The 26,951-nt window shown below is 37.7% G+C and overlaps 1 long non-coding RNA gene and 1 pseudogene across 2 annotated transcripts; both read left to right on the top strand.

Moving 5' to 3' along the window:
- The first annotated feature begins 8,084 nt into the window (after positions 1–8,084).
- On the top strand, positions 8,085–9,173 carry LOC311608863 (large ribosomal subunit protein eL19-like; annotated as a pseudogene). The gene is made up of 2 exons: positions 8,085–8,483; positions 9,054–9,173. The product of its transcript is annotated as a large ribosomal subunit protein eL19-like (transcript).
- Positions 9,174–20,726: 11,553 nt separating this feature from the next.
- Positions 20,727–23,007, top strand: LOC311608597. The gene is made up of 2 exons (XR_014783036.1): positions 20,727–21,079; positions 22,030–23,007. It is a non-coding gene; the product is annotated as an uncharacterized lncRNA (long non-coding RNA).
- Positions 23,008–26,951: the final 3,944 nt, after the last annotated feature.

The raw sequence follows: 26,951 nt of genomic DNA, 5'->3' as shown, positions 1-26,951 counted from the left end.
TTTTCTATATGATGAAAAATAAAAGAAAGAAGAATCACCTAGTACTAACAAAATACAATTGTGAGGGAAAGGTTTTCAAAATTTGGCTTATATATTTCTTAAAATTACATTGCTCTAGATTTTTTTTAAAGATAAGATGTCACTGTACAGCATAGTCAGGCCTTAAATAGCAATCCCTCTGCCCCAGTCTCCTAAGTACTAGAATTGTACATGTATATCATGATGCCTAGATGTTAAGGACAGTTTTAAATTTTAATTGACTTGAAGATACTCTTCATTTATCAATAGTGCAAAAAATGTCCTAGCGACAGTTTTTGCTGTTTTTATATTTTGAAAGCAAAGAATATTTTTCTGGTAATTAACTCTGAGAATCATAAAATAAGTAAACACACACAATTTAGGGAAAATACAATGCCAACAGTAATTAGGTTGGTTAGTAAATTGTACTAACATTTAAGATAAATAGCGCTTGTACGGTCTTAGAGAATCCTTAGAATTATTTTAATCGATAAAGCATTGTACAGAATATGGTACATTTTTCTAAGTTGAAAATTATCTGATATCAGTGTGATTTTGTGTGGATGAGATGCCATATGTGTGTAGAATGATTGAACATTTTTAACATCCTGATATTTGTTTCCACTCTCTCCTTACGTTTGCATTTGTTTTGGCATTTCTGCATGTGTGTCTCTGCTTGCCTTCATGCTCCAAAGTAGCAGGAAAAAAAAATGCTGCAGCCACTTTCTGGGCTGTGTCTCCCCCCAGAGGCTTTTCAACATTGCTTCTAGTGATTTGCAAGCCGACAAAGAATCACAGACACTGTTCTTATAATTTTTTTAAAATAATATTTTAGGTTAAGAATCTTGGTAGTCAGTTGATAGGATCATCTCCAAGTTATTTAAACCTTTTTTGAAAATCCAAAGGAAAGCACTGAAATAAATTAAGAATATGAATAGACTCTTAATACTTTGAGAATCTATCAAATCATGATTCTTTATTTTGTTCCTTGGCCATTTATTGATTTTAGGGAAATGTAAGACAAAGTACAGAGGTCATGTTTACATAGATATTGTGAGTACACCACTTCTGAAAAGAAATATTCATAGAGAACTATTATACTACAATGTGTTAAGTGGGTTACTCTTCATACAATTTTAGGTTTTTTAAAAAAAGATTTAGCTTAGAAATGAGCTTTTATGAAGCTCTACATATTTTAGTCGCTAATATCAGTTAGTTGATATTTAGATAAAGAAAGGCTTATTTGATAGTACTTATGTTGTTACCATCTATTATGCATTTAACAATAATTGTAGGATAGTGTTACCTGGAATTTGTCAGGTATTGAATTTTATTCACTGCCCGGATATACCATGAATTTTTTTTTTATTAGTTGTTTCATTAGTATAGTCCTGGATATTGAGGAAAGACCCAGGCCCATCCCCCACTTTAGAAACATTTAGGCATTTTTTTAAAAAGCAACACCAAGAAACGGCAAATCAGGTAGTGTGTTCAATTTTTCACTGAACAAATTACTTTTTTGAAGGGGACCAGATAGCTGTTGGGGTAGGTAATTGGATGGAGAGCTTCTCACCTCCAGGGTGGCCTTTGTACCTAGAGAAGGTCGGTGGTGACAGAAAGCCATTACCCTTTGATTGCTGTTTGCTGATCTGTGTGAAATAAGTTGATGGCATCCATTCAGTTTCTAGTGGACATGTGTACGAATCACATTTGGCACCCTCACTGGTAGCTCCAGAAAAGGAGAGCTGGATTGAGCAGGCTGTGAGGTTACAGCACTGAACCTCCAGATTAGGATGGACTTTCTTTGGAGAGGAACTCTGCTCTTCCTGACCCACACCCTTGCCTACTTGGTGGCTAGACTAACAAAGCACATAGAGGATTAGAGATCAGAGATCAACACTGGCAACACAGTCCAATTTTCCTTATGAAATGAGTCAAAATCTTGATCTTATCTCCAAACACTCTTCTTCATTTGGAATTAAATGAAACTTGTGTAATTATTAATGTAACCATTGAATAAACAACAACTATATAAGACGACACTTAGTACTTCTTAAATACTATTATGAACACTGTGTGTCTTGTACTAGAATCTAAGTTGTCTCCCATTATCAGAAAGACTCATGATGTCATTTTATTGCTTTGATTCATATTTTCTTGATCTGGTTGTTTTCTTTCGATGGCATTCCTGGGTTTCCCAATCTTTTGGCATTGTGACATGTGGTCTGCAGAGTTTATGCTCCTGATACAGCCAATAAGATTATGTAAATGATCCCAAGTTTTAAGTAGTTTAGTATTTTGTGTTGGACAATATTCATAGCTAATTTTTGCCCAATGCTGTCCAAGTTGGCCATACTTCAATTTAGGCTCTTCTATTAGTCCATCCAGTCTACATAATAAAATCATATACAAATAACCTAAATATGTAATAATTTTTTGCATTTTAAATGATATAATTGAATAAATTATTAAATTTTGGTTGCTTATATCATTTGAGTTAGATTTCATATAAAAGCATTATGTTCATCTTTTATACTTGGTTCACTGAGAGTAGAAATACATGATAAATAAATGTGGCGTATGAATATAATGTTGACAGTCATCTTCTAGTTTAATTGGGTGAGTCAATAATTAAGACATATGTACACACAAGCACACACACACCAACACACACAGCGATATTAGTGCTGGTACACTGTAGTTCATGTGAAAATATTGAGCTATGGAAAAATTGGGATTGACTAATAGTGATTTAACTTGAGACATTGATCCTCTAACTCTGTACCTTTAAATGTTTCTAGCGCAAACCATTTTTTTCAATGATTTTGTCCACTAGTAGATGAGACATATCTTATCAAATGAGTTCATTTGGGGTGTTTATACTTCATATAAACATGTGTTCTAAATATTTTCCTATGGTAACTCTCTGTGATGGCTATTCTTGGTTGTCAACTTGATGCTTCTAGAAGTAACTAAAAATTCAAGCAGCTGGACCAGCTGGACACACTGAGGGATTCTTCTTGATTGGATCATTTGAAGTGGAAAATCCCATTTAAACCCAGATCATTTGAGGTCAGTAGACTCACACTAAATCTGGGCCACAGCTTTTCATGGCAGCCTATTTAAAGGACACAAAGAAAAGGAGCTTCATTTTTGGCCAGCTTGTCCTCCTTTTCACTGGCAAGTTCCTACTGCTGAGGCATTTCTTCTACTGTTGTTGAAACCTACCTCTTCAGGATTCTGGCATGTACTGAAGACCAGTTGATGACACCCAGCCTCCTGGACTGAACCTCTATTGGATCCTGGGACTTTCTCTTAGGAAATAGCTATTGTTGAAATAATTGGATCACAGCCTATGAACCACTCTAATAAATCCCACTTTTATATATAGACTCATTCTTTCTGTTCTGTTCATTTAGAACAGTGGCTCTCAACCATCCTAATGCTGCGACACTTTAATGCAGTTTCTGAGGTTGTGGTGACTACAACCATAAAATCACTCCATAACTACAATTTTGATGTTTTTAAAAATTGTAATATAAATATCTGAATTTTATAATGGTCTTAAGTGAGTTGTGTGAAATGGCCATTTGACCACCGCCTAAGTGGATTGTGATCAACAGAGTGACAGTCGAAAGAAATTTGACTAATACTCGCTTCAGATTTTCCTTGGGGGTATATCAAATATTATAGTATGGCAGTAAAATTTAAACTTATCTAAATATTTGTCAAATTATCCAGTATTATTCATTGCCTTTGTGATAGTCAAACATATATATTGATATTTTTAAGCACACAAACATATATACATCTGTGTGTAGAGGTATGTATATATGCATATATGTGGATTTACATATATTTGAATATATGTGTTTATAAAATCATAGGGGGAATAAATAATTATTTATGACACACATCATATTAGACACTGCCAGAGGATTAAGATGTTTTAAACACAGAAGGGCCTTTCATATGAATTCTTGATTTAACAAATTAAAATTTTAAAAAAGGATGGCCGTACATATGTATAGTAATATAAATGTATATGTAAAAATAAAAAAACCCACAGATTTTTGAAAAGAAAAAAAAAGGGTGATGAAACAAAATCATACAGAATGAGGCAGTCAATAGAAAACCTGGGACTAAAAAGGACACTAAGTTCTTTTTGGATACTCAATACTTTTGTCCATTTCCTCTCCTAATATATCATGTTAGAGATAATATAATTTAAATATATTTCTATTGTAGAAAACAAAATATCCCTACCTAAATAATAATAGTAACTAAATTCACAAACCTCTTCTGGTCGCACAAGACATTAACGTAACAGAGAGATGCAACTTAATATCTTTTATTTGTGGATCACTTAAGTCTGCATTGTTTTTTATGTTTTACTTATTCAGTTTGCAAAACTATATTTCATGGCAGCTATTTGGTTCACTTTGTAATGAAAAACATATTAAAGCCACAGCTTCTTCACCTTTCTAACAATCATTAAACAATGAAGTTGAAATCTGACCTAACAAAGTCATTTCATACTTTCTGTTAACCAATATACATCATTTCTCTTCTACTTCATCCTTTAAATATCAATGAATTATGTATACATTTACCATCTGCCTATCATCTATCTATCACCTATCTTTCTTGTATATATTTATCATTTATTTATTCAGAATTTATTATGTATATGTATATCTTCTCTCTGTTTATTCTCTGACTACCACCTATTTTTGCATTCATTACCCATTTGTCATTACTTCATCTGTCTGTTTAGGCATCTATCTATCTATCTATCTATCTATCTATCTATCTATCTATCATCTATTTGTTCATTTATAATCTACCTCGTATCTATGTAATAGAAAATTATTTTACATATTTATAAAAATGAGAAATCTCTAGATTTTTTTTACCTATTTTAATATTCAAGAAAACTGAGAATGTAGTTCTATTTCAAAACCTGAAAAAATCCACACTCCATAAGTGCCATATTTTTGCTTAAATTCTTATGGTAGAAATTATCTGTGCCAGAATTCATGCAGGTAAGGAAAAAAAGTTCCTTTTTATTAAATACTTACCAAACACAAATAGAACACTCTGCTGCGTTCAACCAATAGATGCAATGTTATCTTTGCCTAGAAGAAAACTCAGAAAATATTAAAGGAATGTCTTGACATGATGGTCCAATCAAGTCAATACAGAAATCATCATCAAATTTATTCAAATGTGCTAAATTAATGTTTTACATATTTAATTAAATTGATATCAAAATTTCAAGGAACTATGTAGTACTTCCCACTCAGCCAAATCAAAAGAAAGTGATTAACAAATGTTAACGTATACTTCATTACTATAATATTAAATTTGTATTGTTAGAAATTAATACAATTTTAAAGAGTAGTTTACAGTGTAATATATCTTTTTGAGTGTTTGAAAATGTTTTTCTAGTTATGTTTTCACATTTCTAGTCTAGAAAAGAAATATGCAAGTATCTTATTATCATTTGAAATGCCTATTAAGTATTCAAGTGTTGGCACTAACAGGTGACAGGAAGAATATACTTGTTGGTTAAAAATACATTCATGTCTAAGTATTGATTTCCTTGATTAATTAAAAGTATTTCAGAATTGGATGACAGAAATGTAGGAAGAATTTTAGGGCCAAATAAAATTATTAAAGAACTTGTTCATGCAAAAGAAACTATTTGTAAGTGACTTAGCCCATTTTCGTTAGTGTTATAGAATGTGATAGTAATTAGTAAAGAAGATAATTTCACTTTAGCTCAAAGCTCAAGATGTAGAGAATTCGGAGAGTCTGTCATTCATGGACAAAGCCTCTGTGCAGCAAAATAAATGATATGAGAAGGCCAAACTAGTAAAAACAAGGACTATTCATATCTTGTGGAAAGAAACAGAGAGTTCTGGGAAATTCAGTCACATCTCTCTCTCTCTCTCTCTCTCTCTCTCTCTCTCTCTCTCTCTCTCTCTCTCTCTCTCTCTTCCCCATCCTTCCCTACTTGTTCTGTTTCTTTCTGCTTGTTGTTATGAGGTTTGTCAGCTTCTGTACACTGGGCTTGTCACTTAGCACAGGGAAGCTAGAAAGTCCTGGTACTTACTCTGCTTGCCATCTTATATATAATAGGTTCAGTTATCTTACATAAGAAGAAGCTTCGTGCCCACATATACCCTGTCCTCAAATTAAGTCAAATAAGGGTGTGCTAGACACTCAACTGTGCTACCTAAATGGTACTCAGTGAACTGTAGGTAGATATTTCACTGTGGCCATAAAGATGAATACCATACAAGTGCTGCCGGGGCTACTAGTGTGCCTCTAAGAACACTGGGATGTCACCTGGAGTCATGTGAGTCTTGCTGGTAGACGTTGATACCACTGAGCCAGAATGAAAGAAGAATCCCGAAGGAGCCTAGAAAAATGGCCATGGGAAGTGTCATGGGCTTGTTCCTGTAAACCAATCTGTCCTAATGTTCTCAACTTTTAACTGGGAAGTAGCCTTGCAGATCTCTGAAGTAACTGTAAGATTTTTCCTTCGTGCCTTTATTACTCTTCTTATTAGGATTAAATTTACCTCAGAATAGTTACACATTAATTCAGTTTCCCTTGATGAAGGTAACTTTTTACTCCCTTCTGCTTGTAGACATGTTACATCCACAAACCATCATTTTGCTTCCATACATCTTACATTATACATAAAACTTAGCGCCTCAGTTTTTTTTTTTTGTTGTTGTTGTTGTTGTTGACAGATTCCCTATCCCTTTACCTAAACTCTCCATTTCCTACAGTGTGAGAACATAAGCACCATTCAGCCAAGATCTTTTAAATTTTACAATGGTGATGGCCTTTGCTCATCCTTCAGATACCTTCCTCTGCATTTTTATATGAGACCTTTTCTGGATAACCTTTACAGACTGCTCACCACTGCTGTGAATGCAAAACACAGCTCTTGCTTCAAAAGAGTGAGACCCAAATACAAATAACCAACATCCCGGAAAAACAAGCACAGGTTTCCTTAAAAATGTATCCCACTGTGGAAAACGTTAAATAACTATGCCAGTCACAAAAAAAAGGCAAGTAATAAATCCATACATTTCCCAAATATCCTGGTTGTGTCATTATGAGTGTGAGATGTAACAATGTGAGTCTCTTCTACATTTTCCAGACATCAGATGATGTGTATCTTTGGTTGGTAGAAGCTAGAAGTCTGTTAACTTTGACAGTGCATTCCAGAAGTGTTGCTTGGTAATAATAAAGATCGCCCAGATATAAATGTTAGTCATAATGGCTAATAAGGACGACAGATAGCTTGAGACGATCTGAGCTGTTGCTTTGTAATATTTGTCTCTTCAGAATCAGGGGTTTTGAGTGAGTAAATCAATCTGTAGGATTTACTACACCTTAAGTGTGGCCCTACAATTTTCTGAAGTTATGTATTCTTCCACCTTCTTCCTTGGCTGTTGAGCTGTTGGTCAGCATAGTCTGAGAAACTCCCAAATAATATAGGCTATCCTGTTGCCATTAGTTGTCTCTCAGAGGTTGGAGAGTCTGTCTTCCTTAAGGCACTGGACTCAAATCTGATCTGGATCTTACATGGAAGCTGCCAGACATAAAATATATAGAGTTTTTATTTAATTTTCTTAATATTTCCTGTGGGTGGTTATGTCCCTGGTAGATGACTGTAGAAAGTATAAAAAGCAAGCTTGTACATAGTGAGTGTACAAGCTGATAGGGAGCATTTCTCCTTAGACTCTTCTCTGGTTCATGTCTCCAGATTCTTGCTTGAGTTATTTTTCTGAATTTATTGAAGGAAAAAGCAAAAGAAGAAAAAGAAACTGATTCCAGACTTATGAAATAATACTAGTCTTTTTTGCCATCATCCCTTTCCACATAATTTCAACTCCCTTCTATAAATCAGTGACAATAATATGGTAACCTTAGTGTATATTTGTACAGTTAAAAATTCCATTGTTCATGTTTCAGCCTTCTCCCTTCACTTATTTTGTGCTGCTAAAATTTAATGTCACAAATTCAGGAATTCGTTTCCAAAAATGATTGTGCTCCAGCTACAGAAGAGGCTTGCCTCTATAGTCATCTTCTGCGGTAAAAAGAGGGTCTGATTTGACCCCAATGTCACCAGTGAAATGGTCATTGCCAATTCCTGTCAGCAAATCAGGAAGCTAGCTGATCAAAGATGGGCTGATCATCCAGAAGCCTGTGATGGGCCATCCCAGGCTCCATTCTGGAATGGCTCTATAGAAGAGCAGGCATACAGGCCTAGGAAAGTGGAACTATACTGCCAATGCTCAGATGCCTGAGAGGTGGCACGGAATAGGATGAGGATTCTGCGCCAGCTTCTCAGGAGATATCACAAATCTAAGAGGATTAACTGCCATATGTATCACAACGTGCACCTGAAGGCAAAAGGGAATGCATTAAAAAACAAGGAGATTATTTTTTTCTTTTAATTTTTATATTCTTTATCATCATCATCATCATCACCATCATCATCATTAATTCACATTACATCCTGATTGAAGACTCTTATCTTCCGGTTCCCACCCTCCCAGTCTCTTCTGCCCTATTCGTCTCCCCTAGACATCTGATAGGTATGGTCCTCCTCCCCCACCGTCTGACCATAGCCTATCAGGTCTCATCTGGATAGCCTGCATCCCCTTCCCCTTTGTTCTCACAGGGACTCTCCCAGCAAGGGCCACTGATCAAATACCCTGACCCAGAATTTGTATCCGAGGCATTCCCCTAATCCTCACCACTTCCCCATGTGAAGAGTGAGTTGGACACTGGTTACATCTGAACAAGGGTCTAGATCTTTGGCTTGCAATGTCCTTGGTTGGTGCATCAGTTTCTGTGAGTCCCCCTGAGTTCAGATCCGCAGGCCTTGATTGCCTTCCTGTGGAGATCCTGACCCCTCAGGATCCTTCCATCCCTGTACTCTTCCATACAACTCTCAGTGCTGTGGCCAGATTCCAGCATTTGTTCGAAATTCCCACTAGGTGGAGTCTCTCCTGGGACACATCCACAAGCTGAAGGCAGACAAGGCCAGCAACACACTACTGGCTGACCAAGCTGAAGGTCATAGGTCTAAGACTAAGGAAGCAAGAAAGATCTGGGAGGAGTGACTCCAGGTCAAGGAGGAGATAAGACTTTCTCCAAGGAGGAAGAAACCAAGGAATAAAGCTTCCTTCATGTCTGTACTTAGTGGCCTAGCTGTGGCCTCAGGTGGATTGGTCATTAAAATAAAACAAACATTTGTCTGATAAATAAATAAATAATAAATAAATAAATAAACTGGAGGTGTCAGGGTTCTGGCAGCTAGGGAGTGGAAGAGCACAGTACCAGTATTTACTTAGCATCTTATGATAGTCTTCTTGATGACTATTGGTACAGAAGTGATGTCACCGTCACCTTGCAAGACATCATCCAAGGATTCTGGCTTGGACCTCTCCATTTTTCATGAACCTCTCATTGCTGTTAGAGGGGCCCTCAGTTGTAGGATACATTGTCTATCTCCAATTTCCTTCTAACATCTGCATTACATTCACACATAAGTATAGGAAACATATTTCCAACAAAGAACTTTCATAAACACACACACACACACACACACACACACACACACACACACACACACAAGAACTTTTATAAACACATTCAAACCATAGTGGTGTTCTCCCCTAAAATAATTGGTATCGCTGCAATAAAATCTGTATTCTGTTAAAACTCAACTGTGTTCTGTGATGAAATAGGATCCACACTGTTCGTTCTGATTTGTATAGAAACTGCCATTTTGCAATTTTACGGAATTTTCAACAAAACAAAAACCTGTTTTTAAATACTCATTTTACCAAGGCTAGTGCTTTTTCTTCATAGATGTTCAATATGAAATAAGCTTAGGCTGGCTTGAAGAATGACAGCAAATTTGTACCAGTGATATTCTTTGGCACCTAGAATTGAGAAATATATATATATATATATATATATATATATATATATATATATATATATGTGTGTGTGTGTGTGTGTGTGTGTGTGTGTGTGTGTCTGTGTGTGTCTGTGTGTGTCTGTGTGTCTCTGTGTGTGTGTGTGTATACATATATATTCAATATATTCAATCCTCTTCTATTTTTCTGTATATGATATGTCTTCATTTTTGCCCTGCAAACTTATCAGACATTATCTTGATGTTTTATCTCTCTCTTTGAATAAAGTTTAAATAAAATGTACTCACTAATTTGCAATCTATGCATGTTTTTATTTCATTCTTAAATAAGAGACCAACATCCTGCCAATACTTGACTCTAGACCTTAACCACAATCAGCTTTTATTCCTCTCAGGCCATTCCACTGCTATTCCACTAAGCACTCTCTCTTCCTCTGTCTCTATCTCTCTGTCCCTCTTTCTAAATCTATCATTATGTAGTAATCCCAGTGTATTTTTAAATTACTTTTCAACTTGTTTCCCAATGTGTCCTCAGATAAATTATGTATTTCTTACAGAATCTGAGTCTTCTTAGTACCTCAGACAACCATTTTCTGCAATGTGCATGTGACATATAACACAGATTATTTGGGAATCAAATCTTAATATATGATATTCCTCTATTATATAGCATCTCAATTTTAAGTATGAATTTATCTATAAGGTTCTCATAAAAACCAAAGTTATTTTCTTTTTGTGCATAGAGATTTTAAATATTATCTCTCTGAACATCTCCATAAAAGTGGAGCTATTTGTTGACAGCTTCCAATCTGTCTGTCTGCATGTCTGTCTGTAGGTATGTAGGTATTATTTTAATCCTGGCCATTATTATACCTGCATGCTATGCACATAATATTTATTTAGTTTATTAAAAGATGTAGTTTACATAATCATACACATTAAATAAAATATATCATTTCTATTCTGTGATTTCAAAACTTACTTTAAGCAAAATTATCTATTAAGTGTATTTCGCATATTCTCTTAATGGAATGAACTATATTTTGTCTCTACAAAACACATTCCTTCTTCATCCTTCCAATAAGGCCCCTGCAGTTTTACATATATGATTCTTTGCTTAGGAAAGACAAGGACTCTTTAGAAAGAGTGGGGTAACTGTGGACATGGGCTGGTGAAAGTACGAAACTGGTGAAAAGATACAGAATACAAACAATTCTTATTGTTGCTTTGGTTAATAAGAAGTGTGATTTCCACATTTCCTGCTTCACACCTTGTACAGAAAGCTTTACTCATCAGGTTTCCTATGTTTTTTCATTCAAAAGAGATCGTTTAAATGTTTTGATACTGCCACAGAATTCTTTCTCCAGGAATTTTTGGCTATTCTGTAAATATACGTAAAAAACAGAGTAGAACAATGCCGTGACCAGCCTGTAGAAAATTCTTTGAAAATTATCAATATATGCCCCTACAAGTGGGCTGAATTACTAACTATACTAGTGGCTAAGTTTAGTTATGTGTAGAAGAGTGTAAAATTAGTAATGGGTGTGATTGTCAAATGGCACATAGAAAAATCTGGCATGTAATAAAGAGAATACATACAGCCAGTGGATTGATCTTTTATATAGAAAGTGCATCACAAAAGAATGCCTCAGGTTTGTGAGAAGGTTCACCCTTCTGTTCAAGGACAATGTTAACACTTCCTTTTTGTTCTTCCTGGTATCACATCAGCAATTGTGTGCAGCTATCTCTAACTGCCTTCCTGGTGAGATTTCATCACTGCAAGCTTAGCAATGGAAAGCTTCTCAGGACAGGCTGTTACTGCCCTCTATTGATGTTTCCAATTGTTCAGATCACTTCAGGAAAAGAAGCCAGTTTGATTTCTAACTAGCTGCAATAGAATTTTGATCAGAGGCAATGGGAATAAAATTTTAGTGTTCCGGTGATGCAATTTTTACACCAGGAGTAGATACATCCAAAAGCTTTATGTCTGCCTCCTCTTTCATTTAATCAATCTTACTTTTCCTCAGCTTGATGCACTTAAAAATAAAATAAAAACATGAAAATCAAACACTATTGAAAAATACAAAATCATTATGAAATTCTATAGATTAGTATACAAATAATAAATTGAGCAAATAGCTGGGGAAGTTACAGTCAGCATTGACAGCCCACAGCATATATGAACAGTAAATCTTTCACAGCAGGGTTTTTAAAATTATCTTAAAGTATGTGCAGAAGAAAAACACCAAAAACAAAACCAATTTCAAAAAAGTGTCTATACTCTTAACTTTCGTGCCTCATCATTATTCACATTTTTTCTTCCTACTGTAGAACTGCCTGTTATAAACACCAAGTTTTGGTATTTTAAATTTTCACTCATACGCATGGTCATAAACAAATATTAACAACATAATAGAGTATAACTACACTACAAGACAGAGGCTGAAACATCAACCAAGGTCCATGTATGATGTGGACCTAGACTCTCTGCTCAGATGTAGTAGCACAGTCTCTTTGTGGGTTCCACATGTGGAGAATAGAGACTACTCCAGACATGCTCTATGGCCATGGAACTTACATCACTTCCCCCTGGCAGGACTGCCTTGCCAGGCTACAGAGGAAGAGGTTACACGTAGTATAGGTAAGACTTGATAGGCTAAGGTCAGATGTTAGGGGAGGAGGGCTCTCCTTTCTGAGGACTAAGGGAGGGAGGGAAGGAGAGGGAGAGAGGGAGGGAGAGGAGATTGGGAGGGGGTGAGGAGGGAGATACAATCAGGATGTGAAGAATTTAGACTGTAGGACAAGCAGGTAACTTATACTGCTAATCCTACTATATGGGAATAGCTCTGAGACTGGCTGAGACATGGATGTGTAGGCATAGATAGTAATTCTTGTTGGCTACAGAACCCCTATGAATTACTATTTGATTCTATTCTTAGTATGGCATGAATGAAGATTTACAGATGTCTTTTTCCTGCTCATACAAAGAACAGAAATCCAACCTTAATTGTTATGTGTATCATGCACACCTTGTATGCTTATAATTTTAAGACTGTGTAATACCCCTGAGAAATTATATGCATTAGGAACAAAAGAACCGGATGCTGGCATTGGATCAGACCTGACAAGATTCATTCCTCTCAGCATGCTGGATACTGACATCCTGCATCCTTCATGTTCCAGCACCAAGTGCTTCAATTGCTGTTCGTCATCAGAACAAGACAGCTCCCAGGACACTCTCAAGGAAAGCTTCCAATCCTAATTGGTCCAGCATTTCAGACTATCCCATACAGGACTCTAATTAAGCTTAGATTTTCTCAACATTTAGAAACTGAACCACAAATACTATTCCCAGCTTGTTTCACCATTTCCCCAATTTTATTTGGGCCCCTACAAAGATAGTATTCATCCCAAGTCAGCCAGAAGAAACCCTAAGAGAATGATGTCCCATTTCATTTAAGGGGGATTGGGTATGATTTTGGTTGCTTTCTTGGGCTTTAGAGGGTTATTATCAATTGGAATTAGTTACATTTTATTATTGGTATTATTTAGAGAGAAAACAAAGTTAGAATCAGGGATTTCTCTCTTTTCCTTTATCTTATATTGTTAGGTTTGGAGATAGGGGTGAAAAGAAAGAAGGCAAAATATAGAAATATATAGGGAAGAGAGAACAAAATGTAGATTAGTGAATCTACTTCTCAGCTTAATGCCTCACTTGTCACTAACAATGTTATTTTTAATTCAGAGGTATAGAATTTTATATATAGATGCAAATTAAATTTAATTTTAGATACGGTGGTATAGAATTCAAATGTAAGATTACTCTTCACATGCACACACACTATATATATGTATGTATTTGTATATAAATATATATATATTTCTACTCTAATATGATGCATTATACCCATATAAGTCAATTATAGTACAACTGGTTTACTTCCAATACTTTGACAGTGCTATTGCCGGCTATGTAGGGTAAATAAGTTATACAAGTTAACTGTTAGTTTATCAAATCATGGTGATATCAATTACTAGCCTATATTTATCACAAGAATATACATCTTAGATGCAACAGATAGATATGATTCTATAGAAAGATAAGGCAAAATAGATAAGGTCTTCAAAACCTCAGAGACAGGCAGAATATGGCACTTAAACATGTTTTTATTAATTTAAGGATTCACTGACAATGAGACAGGTTATATCCTGGCAACACCCAGCCAACCTCCAAGAAGATGATGAACATCAAAGAACCTCCCTGTGGAGATGGCTTCAAATGTGGCAAACAAGCCACTGGGCAAAATGTTCTCCTTTCTAACACAGACAGAATTCTGCCTAAATAAGGGCAAGCTTAGATGCAGGCAGAGTCATTGGTCAAACTCTGTCAAGACAGATTAAGCAAGTCCTCAATAGTTCCTACCTCACAAGTATGTCTGTCAGATGTATTGGGCCAGAAGGCTGAAGATGATGCTCCAATGTTATAGAGAGTTTTGGGTGACTATTCAGGTAGCAAACGGTCTCTGGAAAGCTACTAACATGCGCTACTGGCATACCCAGGTAATCAAATCTATTCCCTTTCACATCTCTGATGGGGTCAAAGACCAGGTAGCTTAGTTTTACAATGAGGTTTAGTTGTTTAGGGGTTAAGATGTTTTTAGGTCTAGATAGGTGTTTTAAATTGATAATGCCAAGATGTGATAGAGATTGATTTACATTCAGAATCTTAGATGGACCAAGATCGGAAAGATGTTTTCTTCAAAGGTGCCAAATACAAATAGCCAAAACACTAAGACGATATGATTTACATAATTCCTAATTGTGTCATGGTTCTTTTTGATATAGGTAGTTTATTGTATATATGTGTAATAATATAAATGTATATTTAAAAATAAAAAGTAATAAAATTTAAAAATATTTCATGATAAAACAGTTTTTCACTCACACAACAGTAGTTCAATGGTTATATTAAATGTGTGCGTCTCTTTAAAAAATGGTGATTTATTTTAATATAAGGTTTTTCTATGAAAGCCAAGCTCACCCAAATTTCACTCTATAAGTTTAAGTGCCAATCATCTTGTGTGTTTTAAAAATGCTATGGTTACAAACAGACATGATGATTCAAGTTTAATCATAAAGTTTTCAGGTAAAATGTAGCTTGATTCACACAGGGAACTAATCAAGTCTGTGTAGAATTTCTTATTTCTTTGCCTTTTATTATCTCCTAAACTACTCATTAATTTTTTTCTCTACCTTTATCCCAGTTGGAAGCTTTTAGACTTTTTATAATAGTTTGCAGAAATTGAAAATCTGCTTAATTGAGAGCTGTGCAAATATTTAGGAGATAAATATTCTCTCATAATGTAGTCAGAGAAATTAAAACGGCATATGTGAGGAAGAATGAAACCTTACTTCTGTCTACAGAGATTTCTTTTCTTTTGCATATGACTGTGAAAAACTCCCATTTCCAGTGGAGTTCCATGAACGAATAAAATTCATTTATACTTCAAAAAAGGGAAAGTCTTCTGGTCACAGAGGGCAACTTTGTGAATTTCCAAATTAAAGCCTGTACCCTGACCTTGCTAAATACAAAGCTTTAGGCAGAAATTAAATTAGAAAATTATTTCTTTCCTATCGAGAAAGAAATCCCTAGAATTTTGTGTGCTCTTGGAATTGAGGCACCATTCTTTGAACAAGATGATGAAGTACTTTTGGTTTACTATACTCCAAAGATGATTTTTTTTTCAACTCCTTAGAGTATATGAGAATTACATTCTTCAAAAACCAAATCATACCACATGGACTGATATAGCTAGAACCATTTGGGACAAAATTGAGCCTGTTTATCTGTTCATTATTGTTCTCATTTTATCTCATCTTTGCAAAAACAAACATTAAAAAAAATACAACCAACAAAACCCATTGTTGATACTGGATACATCAAGTGCCTTAACCCCACAGCCATTCAGTTTGCACACCACAGAGCAGAAAAAGTGGTTTCAGAAGCATGTAGTTTATAAGTCAGATAGTGCCTTGAAATGCATAGGCCTTTTGTAGTCCCACTGACAAATGGATATAATAGGAAAGCCCATGTTACTATGAGCTGTTTGGGAGAAATAGGTGGCCTGAGAGTAGGGTATCACCATAGGTGACAGAGTGAGATTATATAGAAGAAAAGAGGAAGCAGCACTAAAAATTCAAGCAGAGTATTACCATAGGGCTACTGTAGGGATTTCTTGGGTAACATAGATGGAAACTCTCCCATGGATTCTCAAAAGAGCCATTGTCTTTCTCTTAAAGGAATAATGAAGTTTGAGATACAGGAAGCACACAACAGAGAAAACGTATTTTTATATTATAAAGATGTGATGGAGAAAATAATAGCCAGTATGTTTTAGTCTGCAGTGAACACATTCTACTCTGTGCTGTCAAAGTGTTTAAAGAAGTCCAAATATCAAAAAAAAAAAAAACTGGGTTTTTAACATTAATTTTCTTTGACATTAGTTGGATGACTCTCTCTCTTAGTTTTTGAAAATAGTTTCCTTGTGAACTGTTCAGAAAAAACAAGCAAAATAAAACCAAATTGATCTACTTTTTCCATGTTTTCATCTTCCTAAAACAAGATTAGGAGTTATCTGAAATATTTTAAAATATTTTGAAAAGCAAATGTGTAACAATTAAGAAAATTTATTTAACCTCTAAAGGCCTCTCTAGCTATTATTTCATACATTTGCCTCTTCTATGTTTTTTTTTTTTTTAAGAAATCTTCTTTAAAGAACTGGCAAGTTGGCTTAGGGAATGAAAATGCTTGTCATCCAGTGTATGAGTTGAGCTTGAATATCCACAACCCATGTAAGTCCAAAACAGTGATGTATGTCTGCAATCTCAGCACAACTGAGGATGAGATTGGAGAATATCAGATGCTCACAAGCTAGGCTTCCCAGCATGCATATGAGGTAGGAACAGAAGTGGCTCTGTCTTCAGCACCATCCAGGACAACATTTTAGACAAACAAACAGTAACCCTGAGCTTCCTGACATGGATGCTGTACTTGAACTTGGTCAACTGGAAGAGCGGTATACTGTCTTAACCCAGGGGATCTCTGAAACCCTTTAATTCTATGTAAGAAGTCACTTAATGCTCATTAAGAAGAATGATTCTATTCAGGAAAAATAGCAAAATCGCATATTTAATTTCTTAGTTCACATCTCTATAATAAACGCAATGACATATAAAGTTGAAAAGGAGTGCCTTTATAAGTAATACTTTTAACAGGGGATGATACATCAGGTTTATGACTTATATTGGGACATGAAAAATAACCATCTGTTTCTAAACAATAGTCCCCCTTTTTATTTTTGCCTGCTTCTAGAGAGAACTAAAACACTAATACAATTCTTTTGCACAAATACTGCTTATTTCTATTTACTTATTATTCTAATCTAGCCAGAAAATAACTATGTATGTCTGTGTGTTGCATACCTGCACACCACAACATATGAGTATGTGTGCCCATGTGTGCACGCAGAAGTCAGAGTACAAGCTCAGGTATCTTATTTTAGGCATCTTACATTTACTGGTTGGACAGGATCTTTCAACATCTTTGAACTTTGACATGTAGCCTAACTAGGTGGCCAATGAGTTTCTAAGGCTGTGTATGTTTATGTCGTCCATCTGGCCATAGCTAGGATTTTAAGCACAACCAATAAACTAACTGTGTTGATTCTAAAAGTTTGATCTCAGGACACTATGCTTGTAAGACAAGAACTTTACCAACTGAGCTATATACACTCTCAGCCCCACAGCACAGCCTTTGAAAAAACAATAGCACATTCATCATCAGTGTCTCCTTACTCAGGCTTTTCATTAGCCAATCCTTATTACAACTCAACCATGATCACCCTCCTAATCAATAAAAACACTCATTTGACCATTAGGCTATTCCAAAGGATTCTGCTTAGCACTTATTCCTTAAAAAGTAAAAGATATACAAAGCTGAGTGACAAGCTTTGAAACAGCAATAATAAAAGATATAAATTCCACCACAAGACAGTCAGGGAGGAGGATCCCAACTGTCAGAGGTCTAGGTAAGAGGAAGAAGGTGGAAGAGGGAAGAAGCATGGGAACAGGAAGATAAGAGTGAGGGGATTACAGTAAGATGTAATGTGAATATATTATAATGAAATATGTATAAAAGGATATAAATTCCACTACCTTCCAAAACAAAAGCAGAAAGAAATGCCAATGTAGTATTTATAAATTAAATTTTCAAATGTTTTCATAAAATCTGTTTCCTACTAAAACAGAGTAAAACCATAAAAATAATTGTTGGTGTAAAATTTTTCCACTAAATTGAGGAATTTTTTTTACAGTAGTAAAATATTGTTTTTGGGGTTTTTTTTGTTTTTGTTTTGTTGGTTTGTTTGTTTGTTTTTTGAGACATGGTCTCTATGTGTATCCTTAGCCTCAAACTCACAGAGATCCACCTGTCTCTGCTTCCTGAGTGCTGGGATTAAAGGCATGTGCCACCACACTCTGCCCAATACTAGAGACTGAATTATATTTAGTATGCCAACTAAAATCTTATGATAATTTTTGTTTATGTCTATGTATGCGCATGTATGTGTACTGTATATAAGGCATGCACACTTTCATCTTTTCATGTATAAGTGTGCAGAATAGAGGAAGATATCTAGTACCCTGCTCATTCACTCTCTACCTTTTCCTTGGAGCCAGAATCTCTCATTATATATTGTTTCAGTTATTATGAGTAACCATGCAAAGAATTTCTGGGATCCATCTTCTCAGATTTTGGAATTAAATTTTCTTTCTTCTCTCATTTTAAAAATTCATTTTCATACTTTTAATTAAAAAAGAATTGCAGCCTGCCAGATAATCAGGTAGGCTACTCACAGACTTCCCCTCTCTCTGTTCCCCCAGACCAAATTCCTCAGGCTTCTCTGTGGGAAGCCGCGCTCACATTCGCCATTACAAGATGGCGCTGACACCCTGTGTCCCATGCTGACAAACAACTAATCTGCGCATGTGCGAAGGGATTTTCCACTCGGTGTGCTCTGCCTCTCCCGTGGCATCATCTCGCCCGATGAGCAACAGCCAATCAGGGACTGACACGTCCTAAGTGGAGGACAGTTTCCTATATAAGGGAGGGGTTTCTGCTGTTTGCTCTCTCTGTCTCCATTTTACGTGTTGTAAGCTTATGCTCTCCCTCTCAAGATGCATTAAAGCTTTACTGCAGAAGGATCCTGTTTGTGTGTGCAGCGTCGTTCTTGCTGACGAGACGGTAACACTAGCCACATATGGTGCCGAAACCCGGGAAGACCACACCATCGTCAGCACCTTCGGAGAGCCCCTGACTACAGGGAGGATTCAGAACTGCAGGGTTGGTAAGTTCGGAGAGGTATGCATATTTCTGAAATTCTTGGGCTGATTCTAGCTGTAATGTTTACTGCCGTAATTGTCAAGAGGGCAGTAGATGAAGGACAGGTCACCCTAGAAGTTCAGGATAGCATGTCAGAAACCGAACGTAGTGAGAGGTTGGGTGCGGGCGGGAAGAAGAATGCCCGTAAAAAGAAAAAAGCGGGCGGGAAGAAGAATGCCTGTAAAAAGAAAAAAGCTCAGGACCCTCCTGTAAAAGGAGTGCAACCCCCCTCAGGACCTAGTTCACCGCCAGGAAAAATATCGCAAAGGTTTTATCCTTTAAAGGATCTTGAGGCATTGAATATTGATAGCTCTACAAGCTTTAATACCTCTGACAATGAGACTCTTGATTCGGAGGAAGAAGCCGAATTAGAGGAAGAGGCAGTCAGGTATGAGGAAGAGAGATACTACCTAGACGAACGAGAGGGTAATAAAAAACCCTCCCTCAATTCATCTCGCAGGGTGGCACCCACTGCTCCTCCACCCTACGAACTACAGTCTGGATTTTCCTTCTGGCCGGAAAAGATTCATAAAAAATTACATAATTTTTTTCCTGTGTTTGAAACAGAGAACAGGGGTCGAGTCCATGCTCCAGTGGAGTTCAATCTAATAAAGGACTTGGCTGAATCTGTTCGCAAATATGGGGCTAATGCAGATTTCACCCTGGTAATGTTAGAAAGAATTGGCGCTAGTGCCTTAACTCCTTCTGATTGGCAGATGGTGGCCAAGGCCGCACTTCCAGATATGGGCCAATATATGGAATGGAGAGCCCTGTGGTTCGAGGCCGCCCTTGCACTTACCCCTGAACAGAGGGATTGGACCTTTGATTTGTTAACAGGTCAAGGTCAATTTACTGCAAATCAGATAAATTACCATTGGGGAGCTTATGCTCAGATGTCACAGACTACAATTAGACAAGTTTTTCAGTCCACTGTAAAGCGGGGGAAGGTTCTCAGGTTGAGACAAGTTTTTCAGTCCGCGGTAAAGCGGGGGACGTTCGGAGACCCTTTAAAAGTGGGAAACTCTTCGTCATGTCTGATCAGGGCGTCTCAGAAAGGGCTGCTGAAAACTAAAGACTTGAGAGACTCATGCTAAAAATGGAGTCGCTCGCGCAGAAACAGCATGAGGAGGGTAGGAGGAGGAAGAAGGCGGAAGAGGCCGCGCCCAAACGAGATAATCCGCCATCTTGGCGTGCCTCGGAACTGGCACCACCGCCTTATGCGGACACTTCACCTTTATCAGCACCACAAGGAAACTATCATTCTCTGTGCCCAGAGGTTTAGAAGCGGGCTCGTGCCACCTTCCCAGTGTTTGAGGATGCCAACACCAATGGCCATGATTAATGGAGGAACATTTGGTAATACTACTTTCAGCTGGAATACATCTGACCTTTTTAAAACTTCTAACAGGTGATTCGGCTCAGATGCGAATGAAAATGTCAGGGTTATGCATTACATCTGTGCCATATAACAATTTTACACGTGCTGCTAATTTGTCTAAGAGTCTTTCAGCTTATCTCCAGGGGAACTGGTCCACAGAGTTTGAAGAGATCTGCGCACTGCCACCATTGTTACATGCGTGGATGTATCCACCGCTGAAGGCCTTGCCTCCTGGATTCAACAAGCTATGTATCATCTTAAGGAGTGGGTGGGTATCGGGGCTTTAGCTATGGCCCTTCTGATTATCAGCTTCCTCTGCCTTGTGTTCCTTCGATGCTTGGTCATATCCTGAAACAGAGACCGTGCCCTAATTGCACAAGCCTTCTATGCTATTGAGGCTGGACAGTCCCCTCAGGCTTGGCTGGCGGCCTTTAAGTCCTGATCCTCATCATGTTCGGGGTGCAAGGCAAAGCACTGCACAGGAGGTACATTGTTTGCAGTTAATGGCTTCCTGGAGAGCATGTCTGATTACATGTGGGCTGACACCCAAAATCCCACCTCCAGAAAAAGGTGTCGGTCGGGTCCAGAGCTAGGCTGGGGCCGAGCCTCTAGCTGAGTTCTGTTGTACATCAGTGGCCAAACTTCAGGGCGGGTTTTGCACATGATCAAGGTGAATAACCTAGGTTATGGGTGGTCATACATCAGTGCCCTCTGGAGATCAGACCTCTACTCTCACCTGTTTCGTCCTGTTCTTACAAAATAAAACAGGGGGGACTGTGGAGAGCTGCGATGTGCCATGCCTTAACAAGGCACAGGCTTCCACCTTCCGCCATCCCGACGGCGAGCGCTCTCTAAGATAAACAAGTCCTTATGTGGCAAAAGGCTGTGCAAGGGTAACTGGTGATCTGATGACGAGCAGTCCTGCTCTGACGTGGACCTATGAGGAGGTGACACCTGGCATGAGCTGATTGGCCCTTGAGTTGTACTTAAGCTTGGCCCTTCCCTTCTTCGGGGCCATTCCCACTGAGCTTAATCCTGAGTAAAGATCTCGAGAAGAAGTCTGGTTGTTGGCTTCTTATTTCCGCTGGACGGTCCGGCACTGACCGGTTTTAACTGGCCCAACTGGGCTGTGAACAAAAATTCCCTGGATTATGTGTTATCTCGGTTCAATATGAAAATTTCACTAAAGCAGCTAATCTGTCAAAGAGTCTCCCTCAGTTTATTTTACAGAATTGGACAGCGGAGTTTGAACAGACCTTAAGAGAATTCCGGACTGCTATTATTCAAGTCAATTCCCCACGGCTGGATCTGTCACTTACTGAGGGATTCTCGTCGTGGATATCCTCAGCCTTCTCCTTCTTTAAAGAATGGGTTGGGGTTGGATTGTTTTGAGCTGCAATCTGCTGTGGATTAGTGTTGACCCTATGGTTGGTCTGTAAACTCAGGGCTCAAACAAAAAGAGACAAGGTGGTTATCACCCAAGCACTTGCTGCTTTAAAGTCTGGGACCTCCCCTGATATATGGTTAACCATGCTTAAGCAATAAGTCGCTGGCTGCTCAGCTCTTGCACCCTCAGAGTCTCATCTCATTGAATGAGGTAGAGTGAGTAAGCTTCAGCAGCCCTGGAGAGTTGCATAGCGAAGCATTGCAGTAGAATGGCTCTGCGGCATATATGAGCTAATTCTAGGGAGGCATGTCATCTTGCATGAAGGTTGTGTGCCCCAGTGTCCTTCCCCCAGAAAAAACGGCACAGGGCCAGGCTATGACCTCTCCGGGTAAAGAGCTTAGGGGAGAGTTGTGTATGCAGGCCTGATATTTTGCTTGGGGATTTGACCTCTGTCTCCACTCTCCCTGTTGGGTGTCTTATTGCTTCTTAATAATAAGAAAAGGGGGAGATGTGGGAAGCCGCACTCACATTCGCCATTACAAGATGGCGCTGACACCCTGTGTCCCATGCTGACAAACAACTAATCTGCGCATGTGCAAAGGGATTTTCCACTCGGTGTGCTCTGCCTCTCCCGTGGCATCATCTCGCCCGATGAGCAACAGCCAATCAGGGACTGACACGTCCTAAGCGGAGGACAGTTTCCTATATAAGGGAGGGGTTTCTGCTGTTTGCTCTCTCTGTCTCCGTTTTACGTGTTGTAAGCTTATGCTCTCCCTCTCAAGATGCATTAAAGCTTTACTGCAGAAGGATCCTGTTTGTGTGTGCAGCGTCGTTCTTGCTGACGAGACGGTAACGCTAGCCACACTTCTCCCTAGTACTGAGATAAAACAGCAGCTACAGGCTCCCCTTCCACCTGCCTACATCCCTAGCCCATTCCCTTCTAGCCTTCCTTCTCTCACTAGCCACTGTACCTTAGCCCCTAACTGCAGCCTATATCCCCTGGTAAACTACAGGCTTTGCCTTCCAGAAACCAGCTGGGCTACCTGCAGACTTTCTCTACTCTCTTTGTCCTGACAGATTCAATCCTTCAATTTCATCACTAGCATGGCAACAGGACACAGGCTGAAGCCTTTTATAGCACCTGCTCAGATCTCTTGTGGATTCCACAAACAAGCAATCTCCTCCTAACCTTCCTCTCTTCACTTGTCTCTTTGTCCCAGACTCCAACTCCAGCAGGCACCAGTACTAATCCAAGGGCAGCTCCTCACGGGGCAAAACCACAGGGCTGAAAGCAGATCCCCACCTCTACTACTGTTCCTAAGTTTCAATCCCCCAGTTTCATCCCAGACCTGTTACTAGACTCATGATCTGGTCCCCTTTTCCTCCCTAGCCCCATCCTCAATGAATCAGGAAGACCTACTTCTCCAATCTTCTTACCTGCAACTCATCCCTGTTACTCAGCCTCCAACACCAGCAAGCATTCCCTGAACACACCCCTCGAACAAGCCAGTAAAGCAATCAATGAACAGCCATCATACTCTTAAAAATACAGAGAGGAAATAGCAACTAAGGAACAAAATACCCACCAAGTAAAGACAAATCCAGATCTCAGCACCTAGTGCTCGAATCACCTTAAGGCCAGATGCTTAGAAACCAGCATTAAAAAAAAAAAAATCAATAATAGCCAGGGCAATATGTCTTTACTAGAGCTCAGGTATCACAACATGACCTGAATATTCCAACATTGCTCAGGCATAATAGTACTTAATGAGGGGACACATAAGTTCAGTAAAGAAAGCTAGGAAAACACAAGCAATTGGTGGAAACAAATAAATTCCTTAAAGAAAGCCAAGATAAGCAATATAGAAAACACAATCTGAAGGAATTCTGGAAATAAAAATAAAATTATAAATTCAAACAAATTACAGAGGCAAGATGCACCAATAGATGGTAAGATATTGAAGAGAGAATCTCAGGTGCTGATGATAGAAGTGATCAAACATCAAAGGAAATATTATTTATGATATATTTGCATCAGCTTTCCATTGTTGATAGTGTCTTTCATTGCTTGATTCCCTGTAAATTCATTTCTTATGTTATGAGATTAGCTGGGTAGGGTCCTGCCCTGAGGCTGCCTCTCTTTTTATTTCATTTAGCCTCAGTCTTTTTTTTAAACATTTTATCTCCTTATACATTGGACTTGGCTTCGTTTTACTTTCCGGTGCTCTTTTTCTTCTCAAACTGAATATTTTGTATTTCTATTTGTCCAGCTTCTTTCTTTTTATCATAGATTAGCATAAGAGTAATTACTAATAACCATACAACAGAGTTAATTCCAGGCTGTCTTGAAATCTCTTTTGCTAATATCATCAATCCAAAACTCTTCAATTTAGCTTCAGGCAGATTTTTATGATAAGGAAGAAGTGTAGCAACATTCTTTTCTAAAATATCATAAGAATGTTCTCTAGGCTATGGGATTGTAATGGCTCAGGTTTATGGAGGAAGGGCAAGGGAGATTCACACCTGGATACCTCAATTATGAGGACAGCAGGAGCTGACTACCTCCTCCCTAGTAACCTGGTGCCATAAAACAGGCCCGCCCCAACAAAAGTCCTAGTAAGAATTTATTACACTGACAGTTATCAGCATTCAGTTCTTGTTTGACGTATTAAGTTCCCTCTCTCACACACACACCCTACAACCTTGAGTATGCAGACGAAGCATCTTCCAACATCTCTGTCATGCCCACACAAACTTTGCCCTTGAGACCCTGGACAACTTCCCAGGGATACAATTCCCCCTTCACTCCCTCCAGTAAACTTAACCAGTTTTCCAAAACTGTTCCAGCGTGTGTTCATTACCTGTGCACTTATCACATTGCACTCACCGGTAACTGGCTAGATTTCTTCCCTTCATGTTCCCTCCCATGATGATGGTTTATTAAGCCTCTGTTACTAGAAGCCAGCCCCACTGAAATGTTTTCTTTTGAAAAAAAGTAAATAAAAGAAGGAAAATGTTAAATTAAAAAACTCCAGACACAAAATAATCAGGAACCCTGGGACACTATGAAAAGACCAAACCTAAGAATCATAGATATAAAGGAAGAAGAAGCAATCAGTTTAAAGGCCCAGAAAATGTTTTCAACAAAATCATAGAGGAAAAACTTTCTAGCCTAAAGGAGATGCCTACAATCACCAAACAATGAAGCACTAAAATACAAAAAATAAAAGAGAAAACAAAGAAAGAATATTAATATCTACAAGGAAAAAAGAGCAAATAACATATACAGGCAACCTTATTAAAATTATACCTGAGTTCTCAATGGAGACTCTAAAAGCCAGAAGGGCCTGAGAAGATGGGCTACAAATTCTAAAAGACCACAGATGACTGCCCAGACCACAATACCACACATAATTTTTTCATCACCATAGATGGAGAAAATAATATATACCATGTTAATTAATGTCTATATATAAATGCAGCTTTACAGAAGTTGATAGAAAGAAAACTCTAACCCAAGGCAGTTAACTATACCCATAAAAACACAGGGAATGAATAATCTCACACCAGGAAAATTAAGAGAAGGGAAACACACACACACACACACACACACACACACACACACACACACACACACACTTGCATACATACCAACACTAGCAACAACATAATAACAACATTGGTCATTGATATATATCTGCATCAATGATGTTAATTCCTCTATATAAAGACTGACAGAATGGATGTGAAACCAGTGCTGTATCTAGAAATATATCACAACATCAAAGACAGACATTACCTCACAGTGAAGAGTTGGGGAAAGAGATTCCAAGCAAATGGACCTAGGAAGGAAGCTTGTATAGCCATTTTAATGTCTAATAAAATAGACTTTAAGGCAAAACTAATCACAAGAGATAGCAAGGAACACTTCTTACTCATCAAGTGAAAAATCCACCAAGATGACATTTCAGTCCTTAACATCTATGCTCATACACAAGGACAGCCAAGTTTGTAAAAATCTTTACTATAGCTTAAATCATATATTGACCACTATACTCTGACTTCAATAACCAACTTTCATCAATGCATGTATTATCTGGAAAAAGCTAAGTATGAAAATAGTAGAGTTAAATCAAATTGACCTAACATATATTTACAGAGAATTTTAACACACATACACACACACACACACACACACACATACACACACACACAAATCTGCATGTCATAGAACTTTCTCCAAAATTGATCCCATACTCAGATACCAAACAAGTCACAATAGATACAGGAAAACTGCAGAAACTCCCTACAATCCTATCAGACCACTGTGGATTAGATCTGGACCTTAACAACAAGAGAAACAGCAGAAAGACTGCCACTCGTTGATACTGAACCACTCTCTACTGAATGGAAATGTATCAAGAGAGAAAGAAAGAAATTAAATACTGCCTAGAATATAATGAAAAGGAATGCACAACATGACCAAAGTTACACAACACAAGGAAAACAGTACTAGGAGAATTGTTCATAGCACTAAGTGCCTACATATAAAAATTGGAGATATCTCATACTTTCAACTTCACACAACACCTAAAAACTCTAGAACAAAAGAAAGTGAGATCACCCAAAAGGAGTAGTTAAGAAGAAACAATCAAACTGAGATCTGAAATCAATAAAATAAAAACAAAGAGAGCAATACAAATAATCAATGAAGCAAAAATTTAGTTATTTGAAAAAAAAATCAGCAGGATAG

Source organism: Acomys minous (assembly GCF_964271855.1).
Source record: "Acomys minous genome assembly, chromosome: 11".
In the NCBI taxonomy this organism is placed as follows: domain Eukaryota; kingdom Metazoa; phylum Chordata; class Mammalia; order Rodentia; family Muridae; genus Acomys; species Acomys minous.
Note: the sequence above shows the minus strand (reverse complement) of the source record. Positions and strands in the feature narration are given on the sequence as shown.